The sequence below is a fragment of the Rhodamnia argentea genome, chromosome 3, assembly GCF_020921035.1.
Source record: "Rhodamnia argentea isolate NSW1041297 chromosome 3, ASM2092103v1, whole genome shotgun sequence".
Classification (NCBI taxonomy): Eukaryota; Viridiplantae; Streptophyta; class Magnoliopsida; order Myrtales; family Myrtaceae; genus Rhodamnia; species Rhodamnia argentea.
Window position 1 is genome coordinate 8,326,425 of NC_063152.1, and position 12,958 is coordinate 8,339,382.

At 37.9% G+C, this 12,958-nt stretch overlaps 2 pseudogenes; one reads left to right on the forward strand and one right to left on the reverse strand.

Annotated features, from left to right (window-relative positions):
* Positions 1-12,958, reverse strand: part of LOC125314374 — a 413,124-nt pseudogene that overhangs the window by 64,764 nt on the left and 335,402 nt on the right.
* LOC115728327 overlaps positions 1-12,958 on the forward strand; it is a 34,053-nt pseudogene that overhangs the window by 386 nt on the left and 20,709 nt on the right.

Here is a 12,958-nt window from a genome sequence, read left to right on the forward strand (position 1 = left end):
GGGTCCTGGCCTTCTTTTGCGACCTAATGGGCAGGTGGATTCGATTGTTCCGACTCGGTTTTGTGAGGTTTGCTCGATTTTCGATTGGCAGGTGAAGATGGCGGAGTGGAACCCGGAGAAGGATTTGCTGGCCATGGTCACGGAGGACTCGAAGGTGATGCTGCATCGCTTCAATTGGCAGAGGCTGTGGACAATCTCTCCTGGTAATTGCTTTGAATCGAGAAAGTTCTCTCTCTCCTTTTTTTTTTCCCTTCTTTTTTATCAGTGTATTCGTTTCTTCAACGATGGCTTGCTGTGCCCTTTGAGTCATTGGCCTTATATCGTTTATAAATTTTGCTTTTCCTAAATGTGCTACGCTTCCTTTTTTTTCCCATATGAACCACTGTAACTGCTAATGTAGTTCAAATTGCATTCGATGGAGAATTGGACGAATACAGGAGTGCTTGAAAGTCTACATGAGAAACCACGTTGAACTAGATGAGAGGATGGAGCTGAACCAAGGAAATGGTGTTTTCCAGAAAAATGAAGAGTCAATGATGGTGATACAAGTGGAAATCTAGAGACGACTTAGTTTCCAGTAAAGAATTCCAAGCTGATATCGGTTAAATGGAGGGACTTTTAATAGTAGCAGCCATACATTCCTATCAGCTTCTAGACAAGGTTGGTGCCTTAGGGGAGTTTACCCATAACTTAACAGACAGTCATCTAGACCAACCGGAAGTGTACCATACTCTTGTTTTTCCATCTTGTTACCCTTTTCGGTATACCAGTTAAAGCGTCCATGAAAATAAAGAAGGGATGTCATTAATGCTAGATAGACTAGCTATGTCAGATGCAGAAATGCTTGATGCCCGCATGGAGTTGGCAGATTTAGCCCCTGCAGCATTCCATCTCAATGTCGTCAGGCATCTATATAGTTTTTCTTCGATTTGTGATGGTGACTCTCACAATGTAGTATTAGTTATGGCTTCTCTTCTTCCTCTTCTTGTGCTGATTGAGCGTTTCCTACTAGGAGAGATCTAGTATAGGCTGGAAAATTCCTCAGATTTTTTATTGCTAAAATGTAGAGTATAGTCTGAAAAGTTCCTCACATTTTGTATTACTTGAAGTTACTTTGTCTTCTTCTGATTACGGAGGGGCATTTCGGATTACGCAAGTCCGCCGTTGGAAATTTAACTTACTTGCGTATAGGATATATCTCAAGCTATGCTGCATACTGGTATGACAATCTGGTCAGGGATGGAGGGGTGAATTGGAGAAAACAAAGAGACTAGGAGGTAGGGGGACCTGCATCCAAGTATGTTAAGTTCTCATACGACTTGGTAATTCAAATTCATAAGGGCTTAGGATTAGATGCCTAGCCTTGGTAGTTTTTGCTATCTATTCTCACTGGAAAAATTTAAAGAGGAGGTATTTTTTCTCTAGAACCATCTGAATGCTTCGCATGTCAGATTGTTTTCTGGATATGGAAAACATGTTGTTGAGTGCACCGTAGTACTTTAACCAATCCTTGAATAGTTTCTGTTGAGATCCTAAGTTGTAGATGCTAGTACACTCATGATCCTTGCCTGAAGTCTACTTTCGTGGATCCACTCCACCTTGAGCTTCTAAAGCTGAACAACAAGATTCATTTTTGGATTGAGATAATGGATTGGAGGCTGCCAAAAACGTATAGATGGCCTGGCTTTAGATGACCTACTAGCACCAAGAAATACCATATCAAGCGACCAATGTCCCTCTCAATTATATTGTAATGTTACCACGCTTTGCTCACTTCAAAAATTGTGATTTTCATTTTCTTGGTTTATGTGTGTTCTCTATATTTCCTCTTCGTCTATTAATTTTATTCTGAACAAATTATTCATTCTTTCTTTCTGGTGTTTTTTTTTTTCTGTATGAACCGACTTTTCTTTGCACATTTCATTGTGTGTCGTCAATACTGGCTTCTCTTAACTATTCTAATTTACTCCAGGTAAGTGTATAACATCATTATGCTGGCGTCCTGATGGCAAGGTTGTTGTCAAATGATTGCATGCTCAGGAGAACTTGTTGAAGACATTGTTGAATCAAGAGGGGGTCAAATGGTTGGAGATAGCATGCATGGCTTCCATTGCTTAGTGCTTGATACCTCAATATTCCAAAAGAGGTAAACTTGCACTTGGATTTAGTGTTGTTCAAATTTTAGGTGAAACTTCTGTTCTCATTTTTTTTTTTTTTGGGTCTAGACTTCTGTTCTCGTTTACGTACCAGTGATTGTACTCGATATCATGATTACATTAGGATTGTTTGTGTGCACTGATATTTGTTTCAAAGGTATCAACTTTGTTTGGTTTTACAGAAAGTATAACTCATATTGACTCTGGATATTATCATCCTCCTTAAAACAAAACCAATAATTGACAGAGCAATTTTGAAGTATTTTTCTTAGAAATAACTCTAAATTTGCATGATAGAAGAACTATCCTTCTGATAATTTTAAATGCCCAAGTTGACTTTCAAGAGTCACTATAAGCTGAACAACATGATGCCTCATACTTTGAAGCCTGAATAATTATGTTCATGCTTAAGGTTTCACTCGACCCTTTAAGTATCATACCATCTTTCAATAGAAACCTCTAGTAATTGATGACGTTTAGATGTTGACAGTGATGGGACAAAAATGCGGTAGTTATTGTTGCAAAATTTTAAACATTGTCGCATGATTCACACGTCATTTTTGTTCTCAACCATTATAGGCCTGCTTAGTTTTATTTAACATTTTTAGTATTCATCTTCATAGAAACTGTGTTCAATGTTTTTTTGACAGAAAACTTGTTGAGTACCAATGATATATGCTGTAAGGGATGAAAATTGTGAGAACATGCTCGTGTTCCATCACAATAAAAAATAATGCTCAGTTATTCCAAACCTCCATGTTTGCATGTGGATCGAGAACACAGTCATCTTCAGTTTTAAATCTTGATTCTACGATTAGTTTTCCTTTCATCAACTGCTTTTGAAGTGTTACCAAACACACTTTCTGGTCTGTTTTATTCCCAAACAGAATGAGAACAGGTTTCTGAGAATCTTTATCGGCTGAATGCTTCCTGTCTGCAGTGAAAATGAACTTCATCAAGTTGCTCAACAGGCTTCCAACATCGAAGATTTACTTCATGTCATCCGGACATCATTATCAGTCATGAATAAGCAGAGGGCTGATGCCATGAATATATTCCACGAGAAGTTTGATTTGTTATCAAACCTTATTAATGACCATGGTAAGTGGTACTGTTAGTACAGAGCAGTAGATGGCTTTTCATTTTTCTTCATTTAACTGTTTCTGTTTGCTTATGTAGGTCTTGACTCTTCTCCTCAGGACGAATTTTTGAGTCTTCTAGGTGGTGCTAGGACCAGTCAGGCAGTCCATCAGTTTCTTCTTAGTTCTCTGGGTGAAGTGGTACGGCTGGTTTTTTAAGCTCTGGTCTTGCTATAGGACTTTTGGTGTTTTTTTTTTTTTTTTTTGGTTGGTTTTTATAATCTTAGTCTGCTAGTTTGTTCATTGATAGGGTAGGAAGCGTGTATCAAAAGTTGTTTGTGGTGCTGGAAAAGAACTTCAGCTGGTTGTCCTCAATCATCTGCAGGTGCACATTATGACCTTTGCATTTAGCCTTCCTCTGATAAATTATTGTGTTTTAAGCATCTCAGAGACATTCTTGGAGGGTGATTAGATAAATTTGTTATAGTAAGTTATGCTTCGCATGTCTTGAGACACGGCATATCTTTCAGACATCCTGATGTTGAATTCTTATACGAACGTATCATATTCAGTGATATGGATTACTAACATTAAGTGGCTGGAAAGTGTGAAGTAAAATCGAATTTGATTCTGATTTAATAGTTGGCAATCTCTAGTATAAGTGTATAATAGAATTTATAGGTCGTTAATCATTGGTTTGAATTTGAACTTGATCTAAGTTTGAGCTTTCAGAGAACTGGACATGGAGGTGTGGAGAGAGAATGTTTCTGCATTGATGTTGTAATTAGCAGGTGTAGAGATATGTTCTCAGTTTTAAAAGGAAAAAGTTTATTGCCCGCTTTGATTTTGGTATATTCCCTCATAATTGCATGCGTCAGTCTTTGTATCAGTGAATCATATTCTAACTCTTGACCTGCCAATAGCATTATTAGAGCCTAAGAGCAGTTTGAGACTTATTTAGACTACCAAATTCCACTCCTTGGATTCAATGTGTAAAGCGAAACTCTACTTTCCTATGGTACTTTTACTGCTGACAAGCTAAGGATGAGGATGAAAACTCAGTTATCAGAAAAAAAATGCACAGATAAACTAACTAGCAGGAGATCAGATGATTGATGATGCGTATATTTGATTTATATTTTGATTATATTTGATGGTATTTTGGACAAATATTCGAATAAATAGAGTGAAATTTATTTGTTCTTATGCATTGTGGTTAGGTAATGGTGAATGATGCAATCGTGAAGATTTTGGACGCTTTTGCTGAGTTTTTGAGCTATTGGTTGGGATTCTGCATATAAAAGATCCATTTTCCAGATTTTGTGCAAAGAGCCGTGCCCGCGCCTTAAGGTCGCACGGATGCAAAGCTGGTGCAGAATTTGGGGACGTGATTTGGTCATTTATTTTCATATTTTTCAGATCTGATTGTGGAGGATTTTTGTACTTAAATAGAACTTTTAATTAGGGATATTAGGGAGATGTTTTTGCCTACTTTTTCTCTCTTTCCATATTGGATAGAATTTCTTTTTTTTAGGCTTTCTTTTTTATTTAAGAGGTTGAACGCAAGAGGGGAAGACAGACTTTGCTCCAGAAAATTCAGAAGTATATTATTTTTCTCTTTTGCCATGTGTGGCTAACTCCTCTTTAATCTAGCAAAGGTTTGTCAAGGTTCAAGTTCATTCAAGTTGTGAGATCTAAACTTAATTCTCTTTCTTAATTTCTGCAGTATTTATATATTCTCTATTTTATTGTTTACCATTGCTTGGTTAATTGTTATAATAAGATCTCGTTGTGCAATTGACGGGGTAATAGTTGCCAATTGAAATACCCAAACCCGTAATTGTTTAGGTGTTTTAATGATAGTGGCAGATAATATAACTTGATTAAAACCATATTTTCGGGTAGTATTATGAGAATATATGGTCTAGCTTGAATAAGTTACGCATGTGATTTATTGGCTAGGGTTGGGTATTTCTCGTCTTTCATGCTATTAGCGAATTGAATCCTTGGCGCGTGTCGGGGTTATTCATTAATAAGAGATTAATCATAGGCGCGCATCCGGTTAATCTAATATTAAGGAAAGATTAGGTTGTTAGAAACGTTTCAACAACCATAACCAGTCTATTGCGGTGTTTGAAATTATTCATTTGACTACATGATCAACTTCCGAACTTGAATGAGATTACCTTTGCTAGATGTTACATAATCTGATTTCTATTTATTTATTTCTATTTGCTTATTTTATTTAAGTATATTCTGCATAAACCCCCCTTTTTAATTTCACTTTTATTGTCTACTTGGTCTTCAAAGAATTAACAATTTGTCGGTCTCTGTGGATTCGACTCTGCTCACCCTAAGTACAATTTATTTGCGATTTAGAGAATAGGAATTATATTTGGTGGATCGACCAGCACCAAATTTTTGGCGCCGTTGTCGGGGACTGATTTTAATTGATTTTGTTCTTTGATGACTAGGTCTAATCGTACGGGTGAACTCCAGTATGATATTGAGATAGAGAAGACTGCTAAGAGGTTAAGAAAAGAAGCAAAATTAAGAAAACAAGCGTCTTCATCTACAATTTCAGCGCCTAAAGACGAATCACCCCCTGAATCGTCTTATTCTTCCAGCGAATCTGATCAAGAAGAAAAGATGGCTGAAGAAAATAGGACTTTGAGAGAATTACTAGACCCTCTAGTCAATCAACAGCCTTTGTGCATCACTTACCCAAATTTGGAGGCTCCATTCGAGTTGAAATCGGGTTTAATCCACTTGCTACCCACTTTTCGTGGACTAGAGAATGAAGATCCTCATAAACATCTTAAAGAATTTCACGCAATTTGTTCCACCATGAAACCACAAGGAGTAACGGAAGAGCAAATTAAAGCCGAGAGCCTTTCCATTTTCGCTAGGCGATGCAGCCAAGGAATGGCTATTTTATCTACCTCCCGGGACTATTACTTCATGGACAGGCATGGTAAATATTTTTCTTGACAAGTTCTTTCCCGCCTCCCGAGCCGCTGGAATTAGAACAGGAATTTGTGGGATTAAACAACGGGATACAAAGACTTTCCATGACTATTGGGAAAGATTTAAAAGATTGTGTGCAAGCTGTCCCCAACACGGAATTCCAGATCATGCCCTTCTTTAGTATTTTTATGAAGGATTATTGTCCATGGAGAGGAAGATGATGGATGCCGCCAATGGAGGAGCCATTATCAACAAAACACCCCAAGCTGCCTGTGATTTAATTTCTACCATGGCTGCCAATTCTCAGCAATTTGGGTCTCGCCAAGAACCCTCAAGAATGGTTAATGAGTTAAATGCATCTTCCCTTGAGAGCAAAATCAATCAACTAACCTCTTTGGTTCAAAATTTGGTTGTAGGGAATGCACAACAAGCTAAAGTGTGTGGGATTTGCGCTTATACCGGTCATCCTACGGATATGTGTCCCACTTTGCAAGATGATAATCCTGAACAAGCAAATGCCGTTGGGAATTTTCCTAGCCTACCACAAAGAAAGTATTATCAATACTCAAATATATACAATCCAGGATGGAGAGATCGCCCTAACTTTAGTTATGGATCTAGAGCGCAAAATTTCCAACAATTCCAAGAAAGACCATCAGCCCCACCGCAACAAAATTCTTCAAAACCAAGAATGTCCCTTGAAGATATAGTCAAGTCTTTTGCAACTAACACTCAACAATTTCAATAGGAGACAAGGGCGAGCATACAAAATTTGGAGAATCAAGTTAGCCAATTGGCAACATCCCTAAGCAAGTTGGAGTCTCAAAGGAAAATTGCCTTCCCAAACAATAGTGAACCCAAAAGAAAACGCGAGCGCAATTACCTTGAGAAGTGGAAAAGAGCTTGAACTTGTTGCTGGAAAAAGACGTGGGCACGGGTTGACATTAGAAAAAGAAACAGAGGTGGTAGTTAAGAAACAGACAGAGCAGCCTGAGAAGTCTATACTTGAGGAGCCCAAAATTTTAGAGACCAAACCCCCTTTTCCGGAAAGATTAGCCAAATCAAAGAAAGAAAAGGAGAAGGAAGAAATTCTTGAAACATTCTAAAGGTAGAGGTAAATATACCATTGCTTGATGTAATTAAGCAAATACCCGAGTACGCAAAATTTCTTAAAGAGTTGTGCACTAATAAGAAAAAGTTGACCGGATATGAGAAGGTAAGTGTGGGGGAAAATGTATCTCTTGTTCTTCAAAAAAAATTATTACCCCCCAAATGCAAAGACCAAGGTATGTTTGCTATATCTTGCACTATTGGGAATATTGGAATAAAAAGGGCTATGTGTGATCCGGGAGCTTCAATTAATGTGATGCCATGGTCCATTTATTCTTCTTTAAATGCTGGTCCATTAAAAGAAACTAGGATAGTAATTCAACTTGCTGATAGGTCAATTGTTTACCCCAAAGGTGTGTTAGAGGATGTGTTAGTTCAGGTCAATGGTCTGATTTTTCCTGTAGACTTCTTTGTTTTAGATATGGAGGATGATAAATCCTCAAACTCTTCCGATATTCTGCTAGGAAGACCTTTCCTTAGTACTGCTAGAGCAAAGATCAATGTGCATGATGGTACATTAACTATGAAATTTGATGGTGAGATAATTAAATTTAATGTTTATGATGCCATGAAATATCCCGATGATGTATCTTGTGTTTTCAGCATTGACATTATTGAACCATTAACTCAAAAGACATTTGGGTTAAGTGAGGATGATAAGTTGATGGTTGCACTTTGCAAAAGTGTAAGTCCGGACAGTATTGGTAAGGTTGAAAGAAAGTTTTTAATTGATGATGAATTGCAAGAAGTGGTGTATGAATTGGAGGCACTTAAGCCTAAGGTAAGTTCTAGTCCTTTTATAGACTTGCCCACATCTCACACCACTCTTTTACCTTCTGTTTTGCAGCCTCCTAAATTGGAATTAAAGCCGCGGCCCAACCATTTGAAGTATGCATTTTTAGATGAAGGGGATACCCTCCCAGTGATCATCTCAAATAAACTCAGCAAGGGGAAAGAGGAAGAGTTGACTGAAGTGTTAAAAGAACATAAAGGGGCTGTAGGATGGACAATTGCAGATATAAAAGGAATAAGTCCATCTACATGCATGCATAGAGTCCTATTGGAAGAAAACAGCAAGCCTATTAGGGAGGCTCAAAGGCATTTGAATCCACCTATGATGGAAGTTGTAAAGAAAGAAATTTTGAAATTATTAGATGTTGGCATGATTTATCCGATTTCGGTTAGCAAATGGGTAAGCCCGGTTCGGGTAGTACCCAAGAAAACAGGTATAACGGTGATTGAGAATATAGATGGTGAGTTGGTGCCCACCCGAGTTCAAAACGGGTGGCGGGTTTGTGTAGATTATAGAAAATTAAATGCATCAACTAGAAAAGGTCATTTTCCTCTTCCATTTATTGATCAAATGCTTGAACGGTTGGCTGGTAGAACTCATTATTGTTGTCTTGATGGATATTCAATTTTCTACCAAATTCCAGTTGCACCCAAAGATCAAGAAAAGACAACGTTCACCTGCCCGTTTGGAACTTTTGCTTACTGGAGAATGTCATTTGGGCTTTGTAATGCCCGAGCCACTTTCCAAAGGTGTATGGTTAGCATATTTTCTGATTATATTGAAAATTGCATAGAAGTATTTATGGATGATTTCACTTTTTATGGAAATTATTTTGATGAGTGCCTGGCTAATCTTACAAAAGTCTTGAAAAGGTGTTTGGAGTCTAATCTTGTGTTGAATTATGAAAAATGTCACTTTATGGTCGATCAAGGGTTAATTTTGGGACATATTGTGTCTGCTAAAGGAATTGAAGTAGAGAAAGCTAAAATAGATGTTATTAAATCCATGTCTTACCCCGCGAGTATGCGGGAGGTGCGTTCTTTTCTTGGACATGCAGGTTTTTGTAGGCGCTTCATCAAGGATTTTTCCAAGATCACTCAACCCTTGTGTCCAATGTTGCAAAAAGATGTCCCATTTGAGTTCAATGAAGAGCGCAAGGCAGCTTTTGATACTCTTAAAGAGATGTTGGTTTTCGCACCAATTATCTAGCCGCCAAACCGGAATTGCTCTTTTGAGATCATGTGTGACGCAAGCAATAGAGCCGTGGGCGCAGTTTTGGGACAGCGAATTGAGAAGAATCCACATGTCATTTACTATGCCTCAAGGACACTAGATAGTGCTCAATGCAATTACTCCATGACGGAAAAAGAACTTTTAGCTATTGTATTTGCTTTAGAAAAATTCCGTTCTTATTTATTGGGCACTAAAGTGATTGTTTATTTCGATCATGCAACATTGAAATTCTTACTCAAGAAGAAGGAGGCAAAACCGAGGCTAATCGGATGGATTCTCTTGTTACAAGAATTCAATTTGGAGATAAGAGATAAAAAGGGGTCTGAAAATAGGGTTGCTCACCATCTTAGTTGATTACCTGTCGTCGAAGAAGCATAGCCTTTGCAAGATGACTTTCCCAATGAGTATTTATTTTTTGTGCAGAGTACAACTCCCTGGTATGCTGATATTGTAAATTACCTAGTAGCTGGTATCTTCCCTAATGAATTAACCAGGTCCGAAAAGGATAAGATAAAGAGGGATGCTAAGTATTATGTATGGGATGATCCTTATTTGTAGAAATATTGTTCTAACCAAGTTATTAGGCGATGTGTTTTTGAGGTAGAGGTTGAGTCAATTCTGAAATTTTGTCATTCTTATGCTTGTGGAGGTCATTTTGGACCCAAGAGAATAGCACGCAAAGTATTAGAGTGTGGGATGTATTGACCTTCTTTATTTCGTGATGCTTATATGTTCCGTAAGTCCTGTGCTAATTGTCAAAGAATTGGTAGTTTAGGACATAGAAATCAAATGCCACTCACTCTTGTTCTTGTTTGTGAAATAGTTGATGTATGGGGTATTGATTTTATGGGTCCTTTTCCACCTTTATTTGGCCATACTTATATTCTGCTTGCTGTAGATTATGTTTCTAAATGGGTGGAAGCCAAGGCTACATAAACCGACAATGCCAAGACTTTTGCAGATTTTGTCAAAACTCACATCTTTGCTAGGTTCGAAACGCCAAGGGCAACTATCGGTGATAGAGGACTCATTTCTACAATCACATCATGGAAGCACTCTTCACCAAATATGCTGTAACTCATCGCACCTCCACCGCCTACCAGCCACAGACGAGTGGACAAGCCGAAGTGTCGAACAGAGAAATTAAATCTAGTCAATCCAAATAGAAAAGACTGGAGTTTACGGTTGGATGACGCACTATGGGCTTATCGTACAGCCTACAAGACCCCTATATGCATGTCTCCATATCGTCTTGGTTTTGGTAAGCCTTGTCACCTCCCCGTGGAGTTAGAGCACCGCGCTTATTGGGCTATCAAGCAATGCAACATGAAGATGGATCAGGCTGGTGAACATAGGAAATTACAATTGCGGGAGCTCAAGGAGATTAGAATTGATGCGTATGAGAGCTCCCGAATTTACTAGGAAAAGACAAAGAAATTTCATGACCAAATAATTTCTAGGGAACAATTTTCAATTGGACAAAAAGTTCTACTTTATCATTCCCGTTTAAAATTATTTCCTGGAAAACTAAGGTCCAAGTGGATTGGTCCTTTTATTGTTACTAATGTCTTTTCTCATGGTGCAGTGGAGATACAGAGCCTCCGGACAAACAAAGTTTTTAAAGTGAATGGACATCGTCTCAAGCCATTTTATGAAGGGTTTCGGGCTCATAGGAAAGAGGAAATGACCCTAGACGGGGTTAATGAGGGAGAATGAAAATGCAAGTCGTCTAGCCTAGGACATTAAACAAGGGCGCTTTAGGGAGGCAGCCCAAGTTTAAGGCGTGCCCACGCCTTATTTCTAGTTCATTTTCAGTTCATTTTATTTTATTTACTATCATCTTCTCCAATAATTTACCCTAATTTTTTGTTCTGTTATTTACCCTCATACATGTCTACTCGTGCTTCTCCATCGACACCACCACCTACTGCCCCCACAACGTAAAATCGGAGCCCGTCTCAACAAGCGTAAGCGCTTCAAGGAATAGAGCACTACTCGAGCTCCCGATGAGGGCATGGTTTCCCCGTCCACTTCAACTACCCATGTTAGACTACCGTGATTCTATATCTGCTACCATTCAGGGAAGTTAGACTCCTCTTTCTTTTCCATTTGTGCTTTTCTTTTTCCTACACATTGAGGACAATGTGTCTATTAAGTGTGGGGGAGGTTTGATGAAGAAGCTGATTTATCTTGGTTGGGTTTTGATGCTGAATTTGATATGGTTGCTGCTTGAGGAGAATTCTTTTCGATGTTGTGATGTTTTGGGAGAACTTTTTTTTATTTTGATTGATTTTTTTTTTTGTGGAAAATTTGCTTATCACTTTGTTTGTCCTTGACCATAGCTTTTATCTAGTTAAATCATTAACTTCTAGTTCGAATTTGTGCAACTCTTCTTGTCTTGAATTGATAAAATATGCTAGATTATGTAATAAACTTAATATAACCAGATTTATTCTTAATTTTTCGTGGAATAAATGGTTGATTTTGGTCGTTCTTCTTATCATAAAATATGAGGCTTGAATTAATGAAGTGAAATATGCTTAACTTGCTTGATTTAAATCTACGTCATAAGCATATGGAATTTTCACTAAACTTGTCTGGTCACATAATTATTCATATGTGAATGTGTGATGGAAATGAGGTTCCTGCAAAAGTTAAAAAAAAAATGGAGAAAACTATTATGTTTGATTATGTTTTGCTCCATTGTTCTGCTCTAGTTAAGTAACTAGGGGTCTTCATGCGCCCCATGTTGACACTCGGGCCAAAAAAACTAGCAGAAAATGAGCAATGCTAGTAGCCACTTAGGGTTGTGATGGGCTGAGTAATCGGGGGTAACCACCAAAACCGGTCTACTTTCGCGTCAAAAGGTCTATGACACCCTAGGTAAGCCTAAAGGTGTTGCAATAATTTAAAAGCACCTCAATGTCCTGTTTATTTGAATTTGTGTGAGGTTTGTGACTTGGCGGGTTGAGGGATGATTCTTTATGCGTTGACTTAACTTATATGGAACTCATTTATGTGAATATTCTAAAAATGTTCGAGCCTTGTGTTTTATGATAACAAGAATTATTAAAATCAGTTATTTATTGCTTGAGAAATTGAGACTTGTTGGTTATGTTGAGTTTATTATGGCTTTTAGTATGTTGAATCATGGATTAATGAGGGATTTGTGCAAGTGATGGCTGGATGTTGTTGGTTGACTGATTTGGGTTATGCTTGAGGACAAGCACTGGATAAGTGTGGGGGAGTTTGATGATGTGTATATTTGACTTATATTTTGATTATATTTGATGGTATTTTGGACAAATATTCGAATAAATAGAGTGAAATTTATTTGTTCTTATGCATTGTGGTTAGGTAATTGTAACGCCCTGAAAATTGGGCAATCAAAATAGTAAAATCTAGTCTATGAAACGACTAGAAAATTTTAATTTAATGCCCAAGATCGGATATTAAGAAATTAGAAATCGAAAATTGGATTAAATTTTAATTTAATGCCCAAGATCGGATTAAATTAAAATTTTAATTTTAATTTAATCCCCACAAACTATCGCCACCAGCCCCACGAAGCCCCGTCGCCGACAGAGCTCCGAAACAGCCCCCGACCATCTCCCCCGTTT